The sequence below is a fragment of the Pelophylax lessonae genome (genome assembly GCF_965119305.1).
Source record: "Pelophylax lessonae genome assembly, chromosome: 8".
Classification (NCBI taxonomy): Eukaryota; Metazoa; Chordata; class Amphibia; order Anura; family Ranidae; genus Pelophylax; species Pelophylax lessonae.
Window position 1 is genome coordinate 219,131,033 of NC_138775.1, and position 25,309 is coordinate 219,156,341.

Genomic DNA, 25,309 nt, shown 5'->3' on the forward strand with positions numbered 1-25,309 from the left:
ACACAATCTTTTTGGGGTGCAGTGAACAAAATCCTTTTTGGGGTGCAGTGAACAACATCCTTTTTGGGGTGCAGTGAACACAATCTTTTTGGGGTGCAGTGAACAAAATCCTTTGTGGGGTGCAGTGAACACAATCTTTTTTGGGGTGCAGTGAACACAATCTTTTTGGGGTGGAGTGAACAACATCCTTTTTGGGGTGCAGTGAACAAAATCCTTTTTGGGGTGCAGTGAACAAAATCATTTTTGGGGTGCAGTGAACACAATCTTTTTGGGGTGCAGTGAACACAATCTTTGTGGGGTGCAGTGAACACAATCTTTTTGGGGTGGAGTGAACAACATCCTTTTTGGGGTGCAGTGAACAACATCCTTTTTGGGGTGCAGTGAACACAATCTTTTTGGGGTGCAGTGAACACAATCTTTGTGGGGTACAGTGAACAGAATCTTTGTGGGGTGCAGTGAACACAATCTTTGGGGGGTACAGTGAACACAATCTTTTTGGGGTGCAGTGAACACAATCTTTGTGGGTTGCAGTGAACACAATCTTTTTGGGGTGGAGTGAACAAAATCATTTTTGGGGTGCAGTGAACAACATCCTTTTTGGGGTGCAGTGATCAAAATCCTTTTTGGGGTGCAGTGAACACAATCTTTTTGGGGTGCAGTGAACAAAATCCTTTGTGGGGTGCAGTGAACAGAATCTTTGTGGGGTGCAGTGAACACAATCTTTGGGGGGGTACAGTGAACACAATCTTTTTGGGGTGCAGTGAACACAATCTTTGTGGGGTACAGTGAACAGAATCTTTGTGGGGTGCAGTGAACACAATCTTTGGGGGGTACAGTGAACACAATCTTTTTAGGGTGCAGTGAACACAATCTTTGGGGGGTACAGTGAACACAATCTTTTTGGGGTGCAGTGAACACAATCTTTGTGGGGTGCAGTGAACACAATCTTTGGGGGGGTACAGTGAACACAATCTTTTTGGGGTGCAGTGAACAACATCCTTTTAGGGTGCAGTGAACACAATCTTTGTGGGGTGCAGTGAACAACATCCTTTTAGGGTGCAGTGAACACAATCTTTGTGGGGTACAGTGAACAGAATCTTTGTGGGGTGCAGTGAACACAATCTTTGGGGGGTACAGTGAACACAATCTTTGTGAGGTGCAGTGAACACAATCTTTGTGGGGTGCAGTGAACACAATCATTGTGGGGTGCAGTGAACTCAATCTTTGTGGGGTACAGTGAACACAATCTCATACTTCTGAAGATTTGAGGGTGCTGCCTGTTCCATACTCCCCCTACTCCTCATCTAGCCTTTTAGGGGTACAAACAATAGTAATTGGGGCCTAGTGTGGTTGTGTACGTGTGATATACATACACTTTTTTTGGATCATATTTTCTATTCCGCTATTTAATCAAAAACCTTTGGGGATCAGTTAAATTGGGGGATAGTCTGTGTTGATACGTGTGAGAGAGATCCACCTTTCCAAGTTGTTGGGGTTCATCTCATACTTCTGAAGGTTTGAGGGTGCTGCCTGTTCCATACTCCCCCTACTCCTAGCCTTTTAGGGGTACAAACAATAGTAATTGGGGCCTAGTGTGGTTGTGTACGTGTGATATACATACACTTTTTTTGGATCATATTTTCTATTCCGCTATTTAATCAAAAACCTTTGGGGATCAGTTAATTTGGGGGATAGTCTGTGTTGGTACGTGTGAGAGAGATCCACCTTTCCAAGTTGTTGGGGTTCATCTCATACTTCTGAAGGTTTGAGGGTGCTGCCTGTTCCATACCCCCCCTACTCCTCATCTAGCCTTTTAGGGGTACAAACAATAGTAATTGGGGCCTAGTGTGGTTGTGTACGTGTGATATACATACACTTTTTTTGGATCATATTTTCTATTCCGCTATTTAATCAAAAACCTTTGGGGATCAGGTAAATTGGGGGATAGTCTGTGTTGGTACGTGTGAGAGAGATCCACCTTTCCAAGTTGTTGGGGTTCATCTCATACTTCTGAAGGTTTGAGGGTGCTGCCTGTTCCATACTCCCCCTACTCCTCATCTAGCCTTTTAGGGGTACAAACAATAGTAATTGGGGCCTAGTGTGGTTGTGTACGTGTGATATACATACACTTTTTTTGGATCATATTTTCTATTCCGCTATTTAATCAAAAACCTTTGGGGATCAGTTAAATTGGGGGATAGTCTGTGTTGGTACGTGTGAGAGAGATCCACCTTTCCAAGTTGTTGGGGTTCATCTCATACTTCTGAAGGTTTGAGGGTGCTGCCTGTTCCATACCCCCCCTACTCCTCATCTAGCCTTTTAGGGGTACAAACAATAGTAATTGGGGCCTAGTGTGGTTGTGTACGTGTGATATACATACACTTTTTTTGGATCATATTTTCTATTCCGCTATTTAATCAAAAACCTTTGGGGATCAGTTAAATTTGGGGATAGTCTGTGTTGGTACGTGTGAGAGAGATCCACCTTTCCAAGTTGTTGGGGTTCATCTCATACTTCTGAAGGTTTGAGGGTGCTGCCTGTTCCATACTCCCCCTACTCCTCATCTAGCCTTTTAGGGGTACAAACAATAGTAATTGGGGCCCAGTGTGGTTGTGTACGTGTGATATACATACACTTTTTTTGGATCATATTTTCTATTCCGCTATTTAATCAAAAACCTTTGGGGATCAGTTAAATTGGGGGATAGTCTGTGTTGGTACGTGTGAGAGAGATCCACCTTTCCAAGTTGTTGGGGTTCATCTCATACTTCTGAAGGTTTGAGGGTGCTGCCTGTTCCATACTCCCCCTACTCCTCATCTAGCCTTTTAGGGGTACAAACAATAGTAATTGGGGCCTAGTGTGGTTGTGTACGTGTGATATACATACACTTTTTTTGGATCATATTTTCTATTCCGCTATTTAATCAAAAACCTTTGGGGATCAGTTAAATTGGGGGATAGTCTGTGTTGGTACGTGTGAGAGAGATCCACCTTTCCAAGTTGTTGGGGTTCATCTCATACTTCTGAAGGTTTGAGGGTGCTGCCTGTTCCATACCCCCCCTACTCCTCATCTAGCCTTTTAGGGGTACAAACAATAGTAATTGGGGCCTAGTGTGGTTGTGTACGTGTGATATACATACACTTTTTTTGGATCATATTTTCTATTCCGCTATTTAATCAAAAACCTTTGGGGATCAGTTAAATTGGGGGATAGTCTGTGTTGGTACGTGTGAGAGAGATCCACCTTTCCAAGTTGTTGGGGTTCATCTCATACTTCTGAAGGTTTGAGGGTGCTGCCTGTTCCATACCCCCCCTACTCCTCATCTAGCCTTTTAGGGGTACAAACAATAGTAATTGGGGCCTAGTGTGGTTGTGTACGTGTGATATACATACACTTTTTTTGGATCATATTTTCTATTCCGCTATTTAATCAAAAACCTTTGGGGATCAGTTAAATTGGGGGATAGTCTGTGTTGGTACGTGTGAGAGAGATCCACCTTTCCAAGTTGTTGGGGTTCATCTCATACTTCTGAAGGTTTGAGGGTGCTGCCTGTTCCATACTCCCCCTACTCCTCATCTAGCCTTTTAGGGGTACAAACAATAGTAATTGGGGCCTAGTGTGGTTGTGTACGTGTGATATACATACACTTTTTTTGGATCATATTTTCTATTCCGCTATTTAATCAAAAACCTTTGGGGATCAGTTAAATTGGGGGATAGTCTGTGTTGGTACGTGTGAGAGAGATCCACCTTTCCAAGTTGTTGGGGTTCATCTCATACTTCTGAAGGTTTGAGGGTGCTGCCTGTTCCATACTCCCCCTACTCCTCATCTAGCCTTTTAGGGGTACAAACAATAGTAATTGGGGCCTAGTGTGGTTGTGTACGTGTGATATACATACACTTTTTTTGGATCATATTTTCTATTCCGCTATTTAATCAAAAACCTTTGGGGATCAGTTAAATTGGGGGATAGTCTGTGTTGGTACGTGTGAGAGAGATCCACCTTTCCAAGTTGTTGGGGTTCATCTCATACTTCTGAAGGTTTGAGGGTGCTGCCTGTTCCATACCCCCCCTACTCCTCATCTAGCCTTTTAGGGGTACAAACAATAGTAATTGGGGCCTAGTGTGGTTGTGTACGTGTGATATACATACACTTTTTTTGGATCATATTTTCTATTCCGCTATTTAATCAAAAACCTTTGGGGATCAGTTAAATTGGGGGATAGTCTGTGTTGGTACGTGTGAGAGAGATCCACCTTTCCAAGTTTTTGGGGTTCATCTCATACTTCTGAAGATTTGAGGGTGCTACCTGTTCCATACTCCTCCTCCTACTGCTCAACCATCCTTTTAGGGGTACAAACAATAGTAGTTGGGGCCTAGTGTGGTGGTGTACGTGCGAGATACATACACTTTCTTTTTGATCATATTTTCTATTCCGCTATTCAATTAAAACCTTTGGGGATCAATTCAATTGCGAGATAGTCTGTGTCGGTACGTGTGAGATCCACCTTTCCAAGTTGTTGGGGTTCATCTCATACTTCTGAAGATTTGAGGGTGCTGCCTGTTCCATACTCCTGCTCCTACTGCTCAACCATCCTTTTAGGGGTACAAACAATAGTAATTGGGGCCTAGTGTGGTTGTGTACGTGCGAGATACATACACTTTTTTTGATCATATTTCCTATTCCGCTATTCAATAAAAACCTTTGAGGATCAATTGAATTGCGGGATAGTCTGTGTCGGTACGTGTGAGATCCACCTTTCCAAGTTTTTGGGGTTCATCTCATACTTCTGAAGATTTGAGGGTGCTGCCTGTTCCATACTCCTCCTCCTACTCCTCATCCATCCTTTTAGGGGTACAAACAATAGTAATTGGGGCCTAGTGTGGTTGTGTACGTGCGAGATACATACACTTTTTTTGATCATATTTCCTATTCCGCTATTCAATAAAAACCTTTGAGGATCAATTGAATTGCGGGATAGTCGGTGTCGGTACGTGTGAGATCCACCTTTCCAAGTTTTTGGGGTTCATCTCATACTTCTGAAGATTTGAGGGTGCTGTCTGTTCCATACTCCTCCTACTCCTCATCCATCCTTTTAGGGGTAGAAACAATAGTAATTGGGGCCTAGTGTGGTTTTGTACGTGCGAGATACAAACACTTTTTTGGATCATATTTCCTATTCCGCTATTCAATAAAAACCTTTCTAGGGCAAGATCTTAAATTACAGAAATATGAGGAGACCGTCAAATAAGGGCCGTGGCCTGGGTCGTGGTGCTGCTGGTAGAGCTCCTGTTGCAAGGAGAGGACATGGTCGATCTGTGCCAGCTACACGCACAAGTGAAACACCTTCCTCAAGTGTGAGTAGGCGACAGAACCTGCATCAGTATTTGGTAGGGCATCAAACGCCCCTAGAAGTGATGAGGCCAGAACAAGTTGAGGCGATAGTAGATTGGTTTGCTGCTGACAGTGCCTCCAGTTCCTTCACATTGTCTCCCACCCAGTCTACTGCAGAAAGGTCAGAGTTGGCACCTGCAGCCAATGTCCAACCGTCTTTCACCTCACCCCCTTGCAAATCAGGCCAGCAGTCTGAGCCCCAAGCCATACAGCAGTCTCTTATTCTTTTTGAGGACTCTGTCAGCAGGGTTTCCCAGGGCCATCCACCTAGCCCTGCCCCAGAAGTGGAAGAGATTGAGTGCAGCGATGCCCAACCACTTATTTCTCAAGATGAGTACATGCAAGGATCATCGCAGCACGTCTCCGATGATGACGAAACGCAGGTGCCAACTGCTGCGGCGTTCAGCATTGTGGAGACCGACAAGGAGGGCAGGGGTGAAGACTGGGTGGAAGATGATGTGGAGGACGATGAGGTCCTCGACCCCACATGGAATGAACGTCATGCAGGTGAACTGAGTAGTTTGGAGGAAGAGGCGGTGGTCGCACAGAGCCACCAGCACAGCAGAAGAGGGAGCAGGGTGCAGAAGCGGAGCGGCCGTGCCCTAGACACTACGCCCGCTACTGCCCAACGCAGCAAGGGAAGGAGCGCACCAAAGTCAGCTCAAAGGAGTTCTCTAGCGTGGAAGTTCTTTAGAAAATGTGCTGATGACAGGACACGAGTGGTTTGCACCCTGTGCAATCAGAGCTTGAAGCGAGGCATAAACCTTCTCAACCTGAGCACAACCTGCATGATCAGGCATCTAAGTGCAAAGCACGAGCTGCAGTGGAGTACACACCTTCAAAACCAAGAAACGTCTCTGGCTCATCCTGCTTCCTCTTCTGCTGCAGTCTCGGCCGCTCCAGCCACATCTGTAGTGATACCGGCACCTGCCACCCCGCAAACAGACGATCTGTCAGCAACACCACCACCTGGGTCACCAACAACCATCTCCACAATGTCCCGTGGAAGCGTTCAGCTTTCCATCTCCCAAACACTTGAGAGGAAGAGGAAGTACCCCCCTACCCACCCGCGATCCCTGGCCCTGAATGCCAGCATTTCAAAATTATTGGCCTTTGAAATGCTGTCATTCCGTCTGGTGGAGACGCACAGTTTTAAAAACCTTATGTCGGTGGCTGTCCCACAGTACGTCGTGCCCAGCCGCCACTACTTTTCCAGGCAAGCCATCCCTTCCCTGCACAACCAAGTGGGGGAAAATATCAGGTGTGCACTGCGCAACGCCATCTGTGCCAAGGTCCACCTAACTACGGATACGTGGACCAGTAAGCACGGTCAGGGGCGTTATATCTCCCTAACGGCACACTGGGTAAATGCAGTGGCGGATGGGCCTGAGGCGGATAGCAATTTGGCGCATGTCCTTCCACCACCGAGGATTGCAGGGCGCTTCAGTTTGCCTCCTGTTCCTAACTCCTCCTACTCCGCTTCCTCATCCTCTACCGCCTCCTCATCCGGACAGCGTAACACCTTCACCACCAACTTCAGCACGGCCAGGGGTAAACGACAGCAGGCAGTTTTACAACTTGCCTGTTTGGGGGACAAACCACACACCGCGCAGGAGTTGTGGAGGAGCATGGAACAGCAGACAAATGAGTGGTTGCTGCCAGCGAGCCTCAAGCCCGGCCTGGTGGTGTGCGATAACGGGCGAAATCTCATAGCAGCTCTGGGCCTAGCCGGTTTGACGCACATCCCTTGCCTGGAGCATGTGCTGAATTTGGTGGTGCAGAGGTTCCTTAAAAACTACCCCGATATGTCAGAGCTGCTGCAGAAAGTGCGGGCCGTTTGTGCGCACTTTCGGCGTTCTCACCCTGCTGTTAGCCTGGCAGCGCTGCAGCGTAACTTCGGCCTTCCCGCTCACCGCCTCATATGTGACGTGCCCACAAGGTGGAACTCCACCTTGCACATGCTGGAAAGGCTGTGCGAGCAGCAGCAGGCCATAGTGGAGTTTCAGCTGCAGCACGCACGCGTGAGTCGCTCTGCGGAACAGCACCACTTCACCACCAATAACTGGGCCTCCATGCGAGACCTGTGTGCCTTGTTGCGCTGTTTTGAGTACTCCACCAACATGGCCAGTGGCAATGACGCCGTTCTCAGCTTAACTATCCCACTTCTATGCCTCCTTGAAAAAACAATTCGGGCGATGATGGAAGAGGATGTGGCACAGGATGAGGAGGAGGAGGAGGATGAAGAGGTAACATTTCCAAGGCTTTCAGGGCAGTCATTCACAAGGGGCTCCGAGGGTGGGTTCCTGCACACGCAAACGCCAGGGACGCAATTGTCCAGCAGGGGCACAGTTCTGGAGGATGAGGAGGATGAGGAGGAGGAGGAGCTGGAGGAGGAGATGGAACCATGTTCACAGCAGGGTGGCACCCAGGCCAGCTCATGGCCATCACTGGTGCGTGGCTGGGGGGATACAGAGGACACGGACGATACACCTCCCACAGAGGACAGCCTTTCGTTGCCTCTGGGCAGCCTGGCACACATGAGCGATTACATGCTGCAGTGTCTCCACAACGACCGCCGAGTTGCCCACATTCTAACTTGTGCTGATTACTGGGTGGCCACGCTGCTGGATCCCCGTTACAAGGACAACGTACCGTCCTTAATTCACTCACTGGAGCGCGATCGCAAGATGCGCGAGTACAAGCGCACGCTGGTAGACGCCATGCTGCTGGCATTCCCATCTGACAGCGGGGCCACAGTGGAAGCACAAGGCAGAGGAGGAGGAGGAGGAGGTCGCCAACGCAACCAGGGCACCGCCAGCACCTCAGAAGGCAGGGTTAGCATGGCCGAAATGTGGAAAAGCTTTGTCAGCACGCCACAACAAACAGCAGCACCAGCAGCTCAGATGGAACGTCTTAGCAGGAGGCAGCATTTTACCAACATGGTGGAGCAGTATGTGTGCACACGCCTACATGTAGTGAATGACGGGTCTGCCCCCTTCAACTTCTGGGTCTCCAAATTGGGCACATGGCCTGAGCTTGCCCTTTACGCCTTGGAGGTGCTGGCGTGCCCTGCAGCCAGTGTATTATCTGAACGGGTATTTAGCACGGCTGGGGGCGTTATAACAGACAAGCGCAGCCGCCTGTCCAGAGACAATGTGGACAAGCTCACGTTCATTAAAATGAACCAGGCATGGATCCCACGGGACTTTTCCGTACCTTATGCAGAATAGCAATGGATACCGACCTTACCCACCCATTGTTCCATTTTTGCTCTTTCTCACTCTTTTGGGGTGTACCCTCATTTAAAATTTTTGAAAAGAAGCAGTGTTGGCTACCTCGTCCTCCTCCTCAGGGCCAGATTAATGTAGGGGCTATTGGAGCTGCAGCTCCAGGCCCCTACCTTTTATATAGGCCCCGGGTTGGCCATATTCACTGTTACCGCTCTTCTGTCACTTGTAAACACAGAAGTCTGGCTTCTATGCTCGCTTCCCCAGGCAGCACCCTCAGAACCTCCCCACACAGCGTGAAGGCCGGACAAGGAGGGACAGTTGGCGATGCATGGATGTGTTTATGGGCTTCAGAGACAGCATCCCATGTTGAATTAGGCATGCATGGCTGCACCCTTCCTCCTCTGGGTGCATGGCAAGGCACGGCCCTTAAGGCCCTTCAAAATCCTCAGCACCAAGCCCATGATGCTGTTAATCCGGCCCTGGTCCTCCTCCACCGCCGCTTCCACCTACACCGCCCATAGGTGTGCGCAGCCTATTGCATTAAGGCGTGCACCCCAAAGTTGAAATACACATGCATGTGTTTGCCAGCAGGGAGAGTAATGTATCGGGGCCATGTACCTGTAGGCAAGGAGAAATAGAGCAGAGCAGGTCCCAGGGAGATCTTTCCCATCTCCTCACTGGCAATGCTATGTGCCCTAGGTGATTAGGGTGTGCCCAGGCACACCCAGCACACCCTGTGCGCACGCCTATGTCACCGCCACATCCACCACCACCTCAACCTCCCTCCTACTCCATATGGGCCTCGTCCTTCAGAGATGAAGAAGAACATTGTTTTATTTTTCTGTTTTTTTTTGTTGTTTTAAGTTATTTCCCTATCCACATTTGTTTGCAGAGCACTTGCCATGCTCTTAATTACGTTTTGCTGCCATTTGCAGCACTCTAGCCCTTTCCTTTGGTGTTTTAGAGCCATTTTAGTGCCTTAAAGTTCGGGTCCCCATTGACTTCAATGGGGTTCGGTGTCCGGGAAAAGTTCGGTAAAAGTCCGGGACACGGACCCGGACTTTTTTTTAAAGTTCGGCCGAACCCGTCGAACACGGACATCTAGGTGTCCGCTCAACCCTAAATATGATCAAAAAAAGTGTATGTATCTCACACGTACACAACCACACTAGGCCCCAATTACTATTGTTTGTACCCCTAAAAGGATGGATGAGGAGTAGGAGGAGTATGGAACAGGCAGCACCCTCAAATCTTCAGAAGTATGAGATGAACCCCAAAAACTTGGAAAGGTTGATCTCACACGTACCGACACAGACTATCCCGCAATTTAATTGATCCCCAAAGGTTTTTATTGAATAGCGGAATAGGAAATATGATCCAAAAAAGTGTATGTATCTCACACGTACACAACCACACTAGGCCCCAATTACTATTGTTTGTACCCCTAAAAGGATGGATGAGGAGTAGGAGGAGTATGGAACAGGCAGTACCCTCAAATCTTCAGAAGTATGAGATGAACCCCAAAAACTTGGAAAGGTGGATCTCACACGCACCGACACAGACTATCCCGCAATTTAATTGATCCCCAAAGGTTTTTATTGAATAGCGGAATAGGAAATTTGATCCAAAAAAGTGTATGTATCTCACACGTACACAACCACACTAGGCCCCAATTACTATTGTTTGTACCCCTAAAAGGATGGATGAGGAGTAGGAGGAGTATGGAACAGGCAGCACCCTCAAATCTTCAGAAGTATGAGATGAACCCCAAAAACTTGGAAAGGTGGATCTCACACGCACCGACACAGACTATCCCGCAATTTAATTGATCCCCAAAGGTTTTTTTGAATAGCGGAATAGGAAATATGATCCAAAAAAGTGCATGTATCTCACACGTACACAACCACACTAGGCCCCAATTACTATTGTTTGTACCCCTAAAAGGATGGATGAGGAGTAGGAGTATGGAACAGGCAGCACCCTCAAATCTTCAGAAGTATGAGATGAACCTCAAAAACTTGGAAAGGTTGATCTCACACGTACCGACACAGACTATCCCGCAATTTAATTGATCCCCAAAGGTTTTTATTGAATAGCTGAATAGGAAATATGATCAAAAAAAGTGTATGTATCTCACACGTACACAACCACACTAGGCCCCAAATACTATTGTTTGTACCCCTAAAAGGATGGATGAGGAGTAGGAGGAGTATGGAACAGGCAGCACCCTCAAATCTTCAGAAGTATGAGATTGTGTTCACTGTACCCCACAAAGATTGTGTTCACTGCACCCCAAAAAGATTGTGTTCACTGCACCCCAAAAAGATTGTGTTCACTGCACCCCACAAAGATTGTGTTCACTGTACCCCAAAAAGATTGTGTTCACTGCACCCCACAAAGATTGTGTTTACTGCACCCCAAAAGGATTGTGTTCACTGCACCCCACAAAGATTGTGTTCACTGCACCCCAAAAGGATTTTGTTCACTGCACCCCACAAAGATTGTGTTCACTGCACCCCAAAAGGATTTTGTTCACTGCACCCCAAAAAGATTGTGTTTACTGCACCCCACAAAAATTGTGTTCACTGCACCCCACAAAGATTGTGTTCACTGCACCCCAAAAGGATTTTGTTCACTGCACCCCAAAAAGACTGTGTTCACTGCACCCCACAAAGATTGTGTTCACTGCACCCCAAAAGGATTGTGTTCACTGCACCCCACAAAGATTTTGTTCACTGCACCCCAAAATGATTTTGTTCACTGCACCCCACAAAGATTGTGTTCACTGCACCCCACAAAGATTGTGTTCACTGCACCCCAAAAGGATTTTGTTCACTGCACCCCACAAAGATTGTGTTCACTGCACCCCAAAAGGATTTTGTTCACTGCACCCCACAAAGATTGTGTTCACTGCACCCCACAAAGATTGTGTTCACTGCACCCCAAAAGGATTTTGTTCACTGCACCCCAAAAAGATTGTGTTCACTGCACCCCACAAAGATTGTGTTCACTGCACCCCAAAAGGATTTCGTTCACTGCACACCAAAAAGATTGTGTTCACTGCACCAAGATTGTGTTCACTGCACCCCACAAAGATTGTGTTCACTGCACCCCAAAAAGATTGTGTTCACTGTACCCCAAAAAGATTGTGTTTACTGCACCCCAAAAAGCTTGTGTTCACTGCACCCCAAAAAGATTGTGTTCACTGCAGCCCACACACAGCAAAATGGATGTGGATCACTGACACCTGCCTATCTCCTATCCCACACCACACAGCAATATCGATTGTAGTTTGTAGAACACACTTTCCCTAAAAATCAGCAGACTCTATCCCTAACAGGATTTATAAGATCGTAGATCGGGACTAAGTGCAGACCCCACCCCACACAGCAATGTCGATTGTAGTTTGTAGAACACACTTTCCCTAAAAATCAGCAGACTCTATCCCTAAAATGCCTACAACTCTCCCTGCCTAAAACACTCCGACCTGTCCCTCAATTCTATACGGACACAAATGGTTTTTTCCTGCCTGTCTGTCCCTAATCAGCAGCCAGCACATTGATGTGTGCTCTCTCCCTGATCTAAGCAGCAGAATGACGCCGCTGCGGCGCTGCCTCGAACTTATAAAGACTTGGTCACATGCTTCAGACGGCCAATCACAGCTACTGATACATTTGCAGGCATGGCTGGGATGGCTTAGGCACATCAGTTAAATGCTTGTTGATTGGCTGTTGAAAGCCCGCCATGAAAAGCGCGCCAAAGCATGCAAAACCCGGAAATAAAACGACCGAACACGGATTTATACCCGAATATACAGTAAAGTGTTCGTGTCCGTGTTCGGGTAACAAAAATCCAATTATTCGGTACGAACACGAATAATACAGTCCGTGTTCGCTCAACCCTACTCCCCAGTGCTGGCAACACTCATGCAGCCCCAGACCATGACACTCCCATCACCATGCTTGACTGTAGGCAAGACACACTTGTCTTTGTACTCCTCTGACCTGGTTGCTGCCACACACGCTTGACACCACCTTAACCAAATAAGATTTTCTTGGTCTCATCAGACCACAGGACATGGTTCCAGTAATCAATGTCCTTAGTCTGCAAAAAAGTGTATACATTAAGTATTAAAGCATATAGCTCTAACTATAACGACACACTAGCAGCGCTGTATAGTCCACAAAACAAATGAACTGCAAATAAATATATGCAAAGGAGAAAAAAGTTCATGCATAAAGTCCCAATAACATCCAAATTAATGCAAGTCCCAAGAGTGTGAATCCTCAAAATTTATCACCAACGGAAAAAAAAAACAGGGAACCTCCACCTCACCGCTGTGTGCACCCCTATGGTTGGGAACTCACCAGATAGAAGCTGTATATGCGCCAAACAAGATGGTACATAGGACCTCCCGATCACCTCCAAAGGTTAGATAGTGGCCAGAACTTCAATAAGGTAAGTGGGTATCTGCCAACCGATAGTCTCCTCAGCATAGCAAACCGTGATGCATGTAAAGTAATGAGGTCACATAGCGTAATCCTGCATAATGAACTTTATTTCCCCAAACATAAAAATCCACACTGACACGCTAACCCCCCCCCCCCCCAACCCTTCAACCTCTGCAGCAATGCTGGCAGCACTCATACGTCTATTTCCCAAAGACAACCTCTGCATATGATGCTGAGCACGTGCACTCAACTTCTTTGGTCGACCATGGAGAGGCCCATTCTGAGTGGAATCTGTCCTTTTAAAGCGCTATATGGTCTTGGCCACCATGCTCCTACTCAGTTTCAGGGTCTTGGCAATCTTATAGACTAGGCCATCTTTATGTAGAGCAACAATTATTTTTTTTCAGATCCTCAGAGAGTTCTTTGCCATGAGGTGCCGTGTTGAACTTCCAGTGACCAGTATGAGAGAGTGAGAGCGATAACAACAAATTTAACACACCTGCTCCCCATTCACACTTAAGACATAAAAATGACCAGGACTTATTTTTTACTATGCTGTATGATCAGCACCAAGTGAATTTACTTGATGTATATATTGTAAAAGCAGACAGGTAAAATTAAATGTTTGCATCCAAGATGGGATATATGTGTGTCCTAGATTTAGACTTTATGCAGAGTTGTTACACTAGGGGGAAGTGGTGAGTTCTCAAGTGGTAGAACCTAAGGAGACCAGCCGAGGTGAGTTGGCTCATTAGGTTCTTTACAAAAAACTCCCAGCATGCCTAGAGAGGAGCTCCACCCTGGAACTAGTTTGTTGCCTGTGTAAACTGGGGAGCTTGAGACCTAGTTGGGCGGTGAGACAGCCTGTGTGGCAGACCTCTTAGACAGGGAGATAGGTGCTAGGGGCAGCACAAGGCTGCTCCTAGTTGTTAGCTAAGGAAACAACATGTGTAGTAAGTTGCCAAATTGGCAAGGGTTTATTTTCATGTTTTCTTGTTTTCTTTTTTGTTGTTGCCATTAATGGTTTTGAAAATAGTGTAAATAAACCGCACCTTTTTGTTGTTCACGTTTAAAACTGTATGCCTTGCCTAATTTTTGGTGTAGTGAACTCTTCCAGGGGGTCACACACACCCGCTGCCTAGATAAACCCCTCACAGTATCTGTAAAGACCTGATGGGGCGACTAAGTAGAAAATTGTTCAGAAAAGAAACAGCTGGCAACAGGTTGCATGCCAGCAGTTTTCACCCTCAAACCCTAAGAAAACCTATCCCATTTAGCCTATTTTTGCATATTAGATGCAATTGTATGACCTATGAGGATTTTCAGAAAGAGGCAGATGAACTCAGTAAAAGATTGCTACTGAGGGGTTATAAATAATCCTGTTTAAACAAGGCGTTTAACCAAGTAAGTCCCGGTTCACACTGAGGCGACCTGTGAGGCGACCTGGTCTCCCATAGGGAAGCTGCGGACCCGTTCTAATAGGAGCGACACAAGTCGCTCCGACTTAGAAAAAGGGTCCGGAGCTTCTTTGGGGTGACCAGGAGGCGACCGCCATAGACTTCAATGTTATGAAGTCCGTGGCGGCCGTTTCGAGGTCGCGGCGCGCTGCTCGCACCGCGACCTCGGAGGTCGCGGTGCAAAGTAGCGTCGCCCCTATGTGAACGGGGCCTTAGGGTTATGAAAAGACAGGACCTTCTATTTAAAAATAAAAGTAAACAACATAAGATCAATAAAATGGATAGCCCCATTAAGGTAGTACTTAGATTTTCAAATGAACATAAGGAAATTCAAAACATTTTGAAACAACATTGGTCAATCGTAACAGATGACCCTGTAATATGCAATTTAGTACCATCTGCTCCTTCTATTACTTTTAGAAAAGCAGGATCTATTCAGGAATCCTTGATTTACAGTGAGTACAAAGGGGAACTAAGAAAGGATCTATGCCGAGACATGGGAAAATTCCCCTGTGGTTGATGCGCCCAAAGTTCAGGTAATTAACAAATGCAAGGAAAGTGTTTTACCCAATGGAGAAAATTTTGTGGCAAGTCACTTTGCCAATTGCAAAACTAAAAGCATAATTTATTTAATGCGTTGTGAATACGGCTCTTTCTATGTGGGCAAAACTCAACAAGAGTTTGGAAAACGTGTAGGTAAGCATATGCATAGTATGAGAATAGGTAATTTGTACTCATCGCTGGTAAGACATATAGCTAAGACACATAAATATAAAATGCCTACTGTCACTTTCACTTTCACTTTCATGGCACTAGACAGACTTCCCATTCCATTAAGGGGTGGGGACTGGAAACAGACCCTGCTCCAGGGTGAAATGTACTGCATCAGACGCCTAAACACCTAGAGGGCATTTCCTCTGGCAAGATAGAATTAAAAAATGTAAAAAATGTAAAATGTGATAGCTGACAGTGAACATCCAATAGGATTCCCTTTCCACAGTCTTAGGTTTTGCTAATTGGCAAATGTAGACATAGGGATTTCTTCTGCAGTTCTTGGTGGGATTTGTCCCTAGGGGTATTAATAGGAATACACTACCTGCTGGGTTGTAAATATTTTTTTTTTTACAAAAATGTTTTTCTTTATTTGTTTTTGTTTTTTGTTGATGACTGCTGCACTTGTTGCACATATATATTATTTTTATACTTGTTGCTCATGTGTACTGTATTGTAAAATTGTATTATAACATTGTTTTTTATTGGTAAGTACAATGTAATGGTCGATGGGTTAAAGCTACAGACAGCTTGGGCAGAGCGTCTATAATACCTACCATATTAGTAACACCTGGTGCAGGAAGGCCCCAGTCTTGTTACTAGGGCCTTTATTTGGCAAATAGGGGAAAGTTGTAACATCTCGCCCCTTCCCGTCTATTCAGAACAAAGATCCAAATATGAGCCATTTCCTATGTCGGTGGCAGTCCCTCCATATTGTGGTCTGGTCTTCGGGAGGTGGTCTCAGCATAGGTTCCAACTGGATCGCAATGTGGGCCATTTTGCACACGCGTGTTCAGTCTGAGGAGGACCCGTAAATCGGTTGTAACGTAACTGCGCCTTGCAGGCCCGTGCGTGGTATATGAGACAGATGCAGGGGACTTAGAGGAGACTCAATCCCTCTCTTCTTTGTCAGGGCAGAGAGGTGAAGAGAAGGAGGATTTGCTGCCCAAGAGAGGACTTTGCCCTTTTCAGGAACACGATCGGGAAACTCTTCCCACCTGAGGTTACCATTTGTACCAGTTATATCAGCTACACTTGTAAGTATGGGGGTCACCTATATGGGAGTTATGAAGGGGACTCTTCTCCCCTATGTCATGTTATGATATACTTATAGATATATTGCGTTAATTTATCTAATTGTAGTGCTCCCATTCAGAAGGGTTCCAGACTTCATGCTATTAAGAAACCTTGTTAACCCGGCGGTTAGAAAGTGCTCAGATGGTCCGTGTGTACTGTGAAGCAAACAATTGCAAGTTGATGGGTGTCAAGGCTGATGGCGGCACAATTGCCACATCCCAAAATTATACAATACAAAAAGCACAAAAAGTCCCACAGGGATTTTTAGGGCATAGCCCAGCCAAAGAAGTAGGTCAAGTAAAGTAGTAGACAGTATATAAAAATGCAACAATTTTTATTCAAAATTACACATGGGTAAAAGAGTGGGGAATAGCCCCACCCAAATGTTAAAACAAAATAGACACAATGCCAAACATAAGAAAATATGCTCATTGTCTAGAACCCGGGTCCTCAATAGGCGGACTCCGGGCTGCGTCCGGACCCAGACGCGCTTAGATCTGGACCGCGGCGGTCTGTGCTGAAGCTGCCTATTCCTTTGATCACTGGTTGCTAGATCACTGGCCGCACGGCATCTAACAACCAGTGACGTTACACATCCGCTGCCCAGCATTCACAGCGGAGGAGGAACTTATTCCTCCTCGCGCCTAAGCACCCCCACCGCACTGCATTCCCAGAGATGTAGTCCCCCGTAGTAGTCTGTGGACACATGGAGCTGAGGGAAGCTGGGCTTCGGCGGCAGGCAGTGAAGAGACATCTACTCAGGGCACTGTGCAGCCAGCCACAGTGAGAGACTGCACCTGTCAAATTCAAGCTGTGATGTCGGGAATGGGCGGGACTGCTACCCAGACCCGCCCCTTGTGTCAAGCAACACATGCATAGGGAAGAAGGAGAAGGAAGATATGGCAGCCAGCAATAGAAAGGTATTTTAGAAAGGTAATCATGTGGAAGATGGGTTACCTTTGGGGAAGATGAGGGCAGAGGAGAGGTGTGTGTGTTGCAGAGGTTGTAGCAGCTGGGAAGAGGTGCAATACAGAGGCATTTACGTACATTCGCTACTATGAACAGCTTGGTATAGCAGTACTCCCCATTTTTAACATTGGCCTCAATGAGAAGTCTTGGTCAGCTCGGTATATCACTACTCCCAGTTTTTAACATTGGCCTCAATGGGAAATCTTGGTCAGCTTGGTATGGCACTGCTCCCTGTCAAAGGTGTCACCTTTCACACTAAAGATCTACCACATTTTTTTGCGTACAGTTCAAAAGTTTTGGGGAATGCCTTCTTTTGTTGTTGGTGTTCTGTATTTGGAATTTGACGGTCACTTTTCCGGACCTCGGACTGAAAGGAAAATTGGTAAGTGGACCTTTCAATTTTATATTTGAGTACCCCTGGTCTAGAACATATAGTTGGTCCGATATAGTAGGAGATCAAACTAATCGTAGTTCATATAGACATCCCGACATGTTTCGAAATCTGAGATCATTTCTTCTTCAGGGGAAGATCAGAGCAAACATATTCTTCTACAAATGCAATAAACATGTATTAGTACTGAATTGTACATAAAGTGAAACATCTAGACCAAAAAACATCCATCAATGTTATTGAAACATGCAGGCAGGCCACCATTCTTACAATGTGGAAGTGTGTCAGTATTTTATAATGGAAGTTTGCCCAGGGCTCTTGAAGCTGTCCTCTCTGAAAGAGGAGGGGGGAAGGGATTGGGGTGGAAGGAGAAGGAAGACACTGAAGAATCTAGAGTATAATATACCCCAAACAATATTTGGTGAATGCCGCCAGGCCTGTAGCAGCTAGCTATAGTTGCTGCACGTCCGCTTGTATGTGTATCAGAATTGCTGACATGAACCGCCCCAAAAGAGGAAAGAAAGCTGATCTGGAGAGAGGAGGAAAGAAGAAAAAAAAGGGGGGGGGAGGGGGAGAGAGGGAAAGGAAGAATGTATCAATATATGGCAATGATATAGTAAGAAAAACCAGCCCCAAGTGGGGTTGATATAAACAAGGACTTACAGGTATGTCTGGATCAACAGTTGTGTATCATACTGATTCCACAGGGAGACAGCAGGGAACTAACCATGGGTGTGGTGAGCATAGAGTATCCCTATATATGTGTCAGAGGATGATTGGTATCAATCTCCCCTGTGTGGTGTCCCTATAGTTTGAAAGTCTGGTCTGGTAATTATGTGTCTACGTGTTGTACCGTCTTCCCCCATGGAGAGATCTCCATGGCTTCCAGCTTGTTCACCAGTTGCAGTGGCATCCAGCGCCACCGCGCATGTATCGCAAGGTGGCGTCAGACGCCAATGGATCGCCGACACGCATATGGGAGCCACGTCACCGACAGAGTGACATAGTCTGTGCGCCATGGAAGGAGACGGCACCCATAACGGACGTCATCCCTGGCGTACACGAGACGGCCCCATGTAAAAAGGCCCCAAATGTCAGAGCATGGGGCCTGTGCATGCCGGGGATGGGGCCTAGTGGACACCTGGTGAATTACAGGAATAAATAAGTACATATTCATAGACAGTGACTTGTGTACTGGGAAGAGAACTGATGCAGTCTGACCAGGCGGTGTCTGTGGGCTAACGTTTTGACCAACTATATGATGTAAGTGTTTTGAGATATATGATTGTGAATTATCATGATAACTGTCAATGAACACCTATAGTGCCTTGCGAAAGTATTCGGCCCCCTTGAACTCTGCAACCTTTTGCCACATTTCAGGCTTCAAACATAAAGATATAAAACTGTATTTTTTTGTGAAGAATCAACAACAAGTGGGATACAATCATGAAGTGGAACAAAATTTATTGGATATTTCAAACATTTTTAACAAATAAAAAACTGAAAAATTGGGCGTGCAAAATTATTCAGCCCCTTTACTTTCAGTGCAGCAAACTCTCTCCAGAAGTTCAGTGAGGATCTCTGAATGATCCAATGTTGACCTAAATGACTAATGATGATAAATAGAATCCACCTGTGTGTAATCAAATCTCAGTATAAATGCACCTGCACTGTGATAGTCTCAGAGGTCCGTTTAAAGCGCAGAGAGCATCATGAAGAACAAGGAACACACCAGGCAGGTCCGAGATACTGTTGTGGAGAAGTTTAAAGCTGGATTTGGATACAAAAAGATTTCCCAGGCTTTAAACATCACAAGGAGCACTGTGCAAGTGATAATATTGAAATGGAAGGAGTATCAGACCACTGCAAATCTATGAAGACCTGGCCGTCCCTCTAAACTTTCAGCTCATACAGGGAGAAGACTGATCAGGGGTGCAGCCAAGAGGCCCATGATCACTCTGGATAAACTGCAGAGATCTAAAGCTGAGGTGGGAGACTCTGTCCATAGGACAACAATCAGTCGTATACTGCACAAATCTGGCCTTTATGGAAGAGTGGCAAGAAGAAAGCCATTTCTTAAAGATATCCATAAAAAGTGTTGTTTAAAGTTTGCCACAAGCCACCTGGGAGACACACCAAACATGTGGAAGAAGGTGCTCTGGTCAGATAAAACCAAAATCGAACTTTTTGGCAACAATGCAGAACGTTATGTTTGGCATAAAAGCAACACAGCTCATAACCCTGAACACACCATCCCCACTGTCAAACATGGTGGTAGCAGCATCATGTTTTGGGCCTGCTTTTCTTCAGAAGGGACAGGGAAGATGGTTAAAATTGATGGGAAGATGGATGGAGCCAAATAGAGGACCATTCTGGAAGAAAACCTGATGGAGTCTGCAAAAGATCTGAGACTGGGACGGAGATTTGTCTTCCAACAAGACAATGATCCAAAACATAACGCAAAATCTACAATGGAATGGTTCACAAATAAACATATCCAGGTGTTAGAATGGCCAAGTTAAAGTCCAGACCTGAATCCAATTGAGAATCTGTGGAAAGAACTGAAAACCGCTGTTCACAAACGCTCTCCATCCAACCTCACTGAGCTCGAGCTGTTTTGCAAGGAGGAATGGGCAAAAATTTCAGTCTCTCGATGTGCAAAACTGATAGAGACATACCCCAAGCGACTTACAGCTGTAATCGCAGCAAAAGGTGGCACTACAAAGTATTAACTTAAGGGGGTTGAATCATTTTGCACACCCAATTTTTCAGTTTTTTATTTGTTAAAAAAGTTTGAAATATCCAATAAATTTTGTTCCACTTCATGATTGTGTCCCACTTGTTGTTGATTCTTCACAAAAAATTACAGTTTTATATCTTTATGTTTGAAGCCTGAAATGTGGCAAAAGGTTGCAAAGTTCAAGGGGGCTGAATACTTTCGCAAGGCACTGTATTTAGTAATGTCCATTTATGTTTACAGAGTGGTAAATATTCCCAGAGGAAGGAAAAATTGAATGTTTGCAACGCGTTGGAATTTTTCCAGCTCTCATTAGCATCCAATGTGCCGGGATGTGCAACTATGATGAATGTCAACAACAACAAGTAGCTGGAATTATCACAATGTGCCAATTTCTATACATGTACCAATACATGCTACAAAGGTGTTTTGTGTTCCATTGTGACTTTGTTTGCATATGTTTAAAGTATTTTTAGGGGGTATAATCCAGTTTGGGGGTTTTATAATATGTGGTTCAAATAAAATACTAATTTTTAAGCTAGATTTATTATTACTTTTTCTAATGCTTTATTGGTATAAATGAAGTTGCCCTTCACAATCCCATCAGATAGAGGAATCCAATTTATAGACATCTCTAAACACATTTGCCAAATAACAGATTTCTAGGTCACATAAAAATTCCTTGGACAGAATGAGAGACTTTTAACATATACTCATTCAGTCTGCAACACACAGGTTACAAAGTCAAGATTTATTGATGGGCACATTTTAGCTAACCTTGTAATAATGCTAAATTTTATTACACAGTAAAGTGTCAATGTTGAGGAGACCACTCTAAGCACTGTGGAAGAGCATCTTCAACCAACACCATCTCCAGCAACAAGCAGAAAAACGATAAACCTGGAGGATGTCACTGCTTCTTTTTCTACACATGCCTCTGCGGCCCTCCAAAAAAAGCCAGATGAATCTGATTTGTTTTGGCTTTCTTTATGCTAACAAATTGAGACAGATGACAGAAGAGCACTGCCAATTGGCTGAGTGTCTCCTACTCCAGGTGCTGAACAAAGGGGTCAGAGGTGAAATAAAAACAACATATACACCTGTTAGACTATCAGCCTCCACCGTCACAACCACCTCCACCACAGCCACCACAGCATCATGCCACGCAGTGGCAAAATTCTGCACCTGATCACCACAACTTACCATCAAGCCTGGTCACAAATCTTCCACTATACCCACTCATAAAAACACTTAAATATTGATGTGGTTGTTTACATACTTTATGTTTCTGATTAATGGCCTCTTTTTAGGTGTTATGCCCCGTACACACGTACCGATTGTCGGCCGTAAATATTCGGCCGACGACGGATCGCCCAATTGTAGGCTTGTTAGTATGATGCTTCCGACAGCCGACAGCGCATTTTCGGCTGAACAGAATCTGTCGTGCAAGCATTAAAATTTTTGTTGGCCAACACCAGAACGGCCGATTGTTCGCCAGTCAGTACAGATTTCGGCCGACAGACAGCAGATTTGCAAGACTGGGCATGCTCAGAAAAGAAAAAAGACAAGGAAAGTTAACCGTCACATGACATCACTTCTGCAGTCGGCTGTTGTTGGCCGACAAAATTCGTGTGCAGTCTTTTGCATTTTTCAACAGACACGACAGCCCTGGACAAAAGACGGCCGATCGTTCGGCCGACGATCGGTACGTGTGTACGGGCATTAGAGTACTAATTGCACTTTTTTGATCAGCTAGATATGTTTGTATAATTGAAATACAAGAAATATAGGTTGGTTGATGTGATTTATAATTAAAAAAAAAAAAAAGTTATTGAGCACAATATTTGCCTATCTTTTGTGTTGTGGGACATATTTATAGTAGATGATATAAGTTTAGGAGTAAATAAGTTAAAAAGAAGAAAGGGAGCCCAAACTAGTTTTCTCCATTTTTTCTCTTATTAAAACATGGATAATGATGTTTTTGTAAGTCAAACTAAAAACCATGAAACATGCATACTGGCCAAATCATTCACATAGCAACAGAAGACATTAAAAAATATTATTTAACCACTTCCATTCAGGGCAGTTACACCCCCTTCCTGCCCAGACCAATTTCCAGCTTTCAATACTCTCACACTTTGAATGACAATTGCTCAGTCATGCTACACTGTAACCAAACCAAATTTTTTCACACAAATAGAGCTTTCTTTTGTTGGTATATGATCACAACTGTTTTTTTTTTTCGTGATATAAGCAAAAAAAAAAAAAGCAAAGATTTTGAAAAAAAAAAACACTTTTTTTTAGTTTCTATTATAAAATTTTGCAAAAAATTAATTTTTCTTCATACATTTGGACCAAAATGTATACTGCTACATATCTCTGGTGAAAAATAACCCAAATTAGTGTATATTATTTAGTCTGTGTGAAAGTTATTGAGTCTAGAAGCTATGGTACCAATTACTGAAAATTGATCACACCGGATGTACTGACTGACTATCTCCTTTCTTGAGGCCCTGAAATGTCAGGACAGTACAAATACCCCCCAAATGACCCCTTTTGGAAAGTAGACAGTCCAAGGTATTTAGTAAGAGGCATAGTAAGTTTTTTGAAGTTGTAATTTTTTCCCACAATACTTGGGAAAATTAAGAAAAACATTTTTTTTTCTTTTTTTTTTCCCCACAAAGGTGTCAATTTATAAGCTATTCTCTAACATATAGCATGTACATAGCAAAAATGACACCCCAAAATACATTCTGCTACTCCTCCTGAGTATGGTGATACCACATGTGTGAAACCTTTACACAGCCTGGCCACATAAAGAGACACAACAACCAAGTAGAACCTTCAGGCTTTTTAGGAGCATAAATTACACACATCGTTTTCTGACTAACTATCACACTTTTGAAGGCCCTAGAGCACCAAGACAATAGAAACACCCACAAAATGAACCCATTTTGGAAAGCAAACACTCCAACGTATATTCTATGAGGCATTATGAGTCTTTTGAACATGTCATTTTTTTACACAAGTTTTTGGAAAATGTGGGAAAAAAATGAAAACCTATTTTTTTTTTTTTTTTTAAACAAAGTTGTCAATTTATAGGATATTCCTAACACACAGCATGTACACAGCAAAAATGACACCCCAAAATACATTCTGCCACTTCTCCTGAGTATGCTTTTCATAACTCATGTAAAATTACAATGTAACACTTATAAACAACATATTAATGGATAATAAACCATATTTAACAAATCATTTGATGAACGCAGTTTGTGCATGACAGAACATGTAGAACCCAGGTGTCTTCCACCCAATATCTGCATAAATAGAGAATATTATGTCCTGCAGCACACCTACATATTGGAAAAACAGGCCTCCATCCCTATTTGTATACAAAAATACTTTTCATAGGTTAGCGGGACTTTAAATGTGGCAAATTGATCCTTGATTATATGAAACAAACATTTTAATGTTTTAATAAAAATAGACCATTATTGGCCATCCATTGTAACAGTAGATTATAAACCAGTAGAAAAGGTCTACTTCAATTCATAATAAATAAATATACAAAAAAAAAGGGGAATAGAAAATAATAATGATTATACATTATAAGGAATACACCATAATTTAGGTAAGTCAAATTACAATTAAAATAGGTAGATATGTCGAGAAGAGCTGACATGTGAGGGAATTCATTCCTGCATCACACACAATATATATTTTATATGTAGAAACTAGTCTCATCCACGTTTGTCTAAGAATTTATAAAGTTATATGAAATGTATGTCAAGCTTTAAATGATGCACTATGAGATAAAGAAAGTGACTGCAAATACTAGGTGAATAGTAAGAAACACAGGGGTCCAAAGGGGGACCATTAGTAAACAGAAACCAAAACTTGGATACCAAAGACAAACACCAAAACCAAGAAACCCAGTGTTAGAAATGAAAAGACAAGAACCTTACTTGGGAAATGGTGTCTCGCTGACCTGGCCTTTCCTTGGCTGGGGTTGTGTAGCTGTGGTCAGTCAGACTCTCTTTCTATTTAGCTCTTGGCAGGGCTCCGCCCTTGTCCTCTGGGGCTATTTAGCTGCGGTCAATCAGGCTCTCATTCTGGACAGCTCTTCGTGTGGTGTGGATTTTGGGAGCACCTACAGCAAACTCTTTACACAACTGGTAAGATCTTTGTGGGGTTTTTGTCACCCTCATTGCACTATATTTTTGCACTTTGTTCACATTTCCTGATCATATTTTTTGGTCTTCCAGGTTAGGTTTTGTTTGTGTTTTTTTTTCACCATGCACCATGGTCTTTACTTCCATTTCATCCTTTGGTCACTGAGCACTGTTTGGTGTCTTTCACGGATCTCCCTCAGTACCTTTTGAATTTCCCATTGCTTTGGTGAACACACTATCAGACACTAATCTCTACCTTTTTACTTATTAGCATATACTTTTCACTTTTTAATGCTTATATATATGTAGCAGGATTTCCAGGCATTGGGCCTGATATGGGTCTGCCAGGCTTACTGGTAACGCCAACAGCCCCTTTAAGCTGATTCCCCAAGTGTAATATATGAGGCGATGAACAGTCCGGCATCTTTGGTTTGTTTTGTTTATTTTGTATAGGGATAAGAGAAAGGAATGAGTGGGATACTCCTCTGGCTCAAATAGGTACAATTTGGGACACTCTGTGAAAAATGCCTGCAAGCGCTGCTTTGACGCTGGCAGAATGCCGGTCAATGCCCGCTTGGAAAACTGACTTGCTGTCTGTGAACTTGAATCCGTATTCTGATACTTCCTCTCAGCTCAAAAGTCTTTTAAAGAGCGCCC